Raw genomic sequence first — 1245 nt, forward strand, 5'->3', positions numbered from 1 at the left:
AGTGTACTTAAGGCTCTGAGAAGTCCTGCAGTATAGAAAGCTGTTTGTTTTTGTTTAATCCATTTTTTTCCGGTTTTTTTGGAGGGGAGAGGGTGAGGAGGGAAGGGTACTACCTTTTTCTAGATCTACTTACATTGTGCTTTGAAGCCCAGAAAAGGCCTGTCTCAAGGAATGAATCACTGTGAGGAAAGGGGAGAAGGACTCAGGCATTATATTAGTGGGTACAAGATGTCAGATATTGTCGCCTGGATCATTTCTTTGCCTAGGACTTCGTGGGTCAGCCTCTCTGACCAGTGTTGGAATGAGGGACAAAGAAGATGGACGAGGGGAAACCATCATGGTAGGAGTGGGTGGTGCTGACTTCACATTGCCCAGTGGAGTTGTGTACTGTTTGTACCTTCAGGGGGAGAAGTAGCCTGCAATAGCCCGGATGCAGCAGCCAGGGGTCTGGAATCAGGAGAGAGTTCCTAGCCTATTCTTTCATCGTTTTGCTTCTTTACCCTCATTGAGTCCACTTCCAAATCCTTTCGTTGTCTCCATCGAAAGTCTTGTTCTCCATTTCTGCTGACCCCTTTCTGGCAGGCAGGTCCTCGTCAGTTCCCTCATCCGCCTCCAGACAGGGCCCCTGAGGTTTTTGCCCTCAGGCTGTACATGTACCAGTCTGGTCTTTCTTAAAGAGTTTGTGCGGGACGTGGTTCCATAGTGTAGAGTGAGCACAACTGCTTTACACGCAGAAGGTCCTGGGTTTGTGCCCCAGTGGAGCACAATTGTCTACAGCCATACCACCCTGAAAAAGCCTGATGTCTGATCTTGGAAGCTAAGCAGGGTCAGGCCTGGTTAGTACTTGGATGGGAGACCACCTAGAAAGACGAGGTGCTGTAGGCATAAATAATAATAATAAAAAAGGAGTTTGTGTGTGTGAAATGTGCTTATCCAGATCTTCTGCAAAGGTGAGGTTTCCATGCTCTAGCATGAGCATTTCCATTATTCCTCTGAAATCTAGGAATAGACAGACCAGATTAAATTCACACCACCAGAGGGAGCAACCATTAAGGAAGTTTAAAGGAGACCACAAAAGCTTATTCCTGAAATGCCTTTTTTTTTCATGTTCATAGCTGGCTCACAGAGTCTTGGAAACAGGCAGAGTTTGAATCTACAAGGTGCAGAGTGGAATACTGTGGCTTCGGTCACCTTTATTTCAAATGCTGCAGAGTTCTCTTGCAACAAAACTCATGGTCACAGCAT

General features: G+C 46.3%; 1 pseudogene; it reads left to right on the plus strand.

Moving 5' to 3' along the window:
* The first annotated feature begins 769 nt into the window (after positions 1–769).
* On the plus strand, positions 770–885 carry LOC112469439 (annotated as a pseudogene).
* The last annotated feature ends 360 nt before the right edge of the window (positions 886–1245 follow it).

The sequence above is a fragment of the Pteropus alecto genome, unplaced genomic scaffold, assembly GCF_000325575.1.
Source record: "Pteropus alecto unplaced genomic scaffold, ASM32557v1 scaffold146, whole genome shotgun sequence".
Taxonomy (NCBI): domain Eukaryota; kingdom Metazoa; phylum Chordata; class Mammalia; order Chiroptera; family Pteropodidae; genus Pteropus; species Pteropus alecto.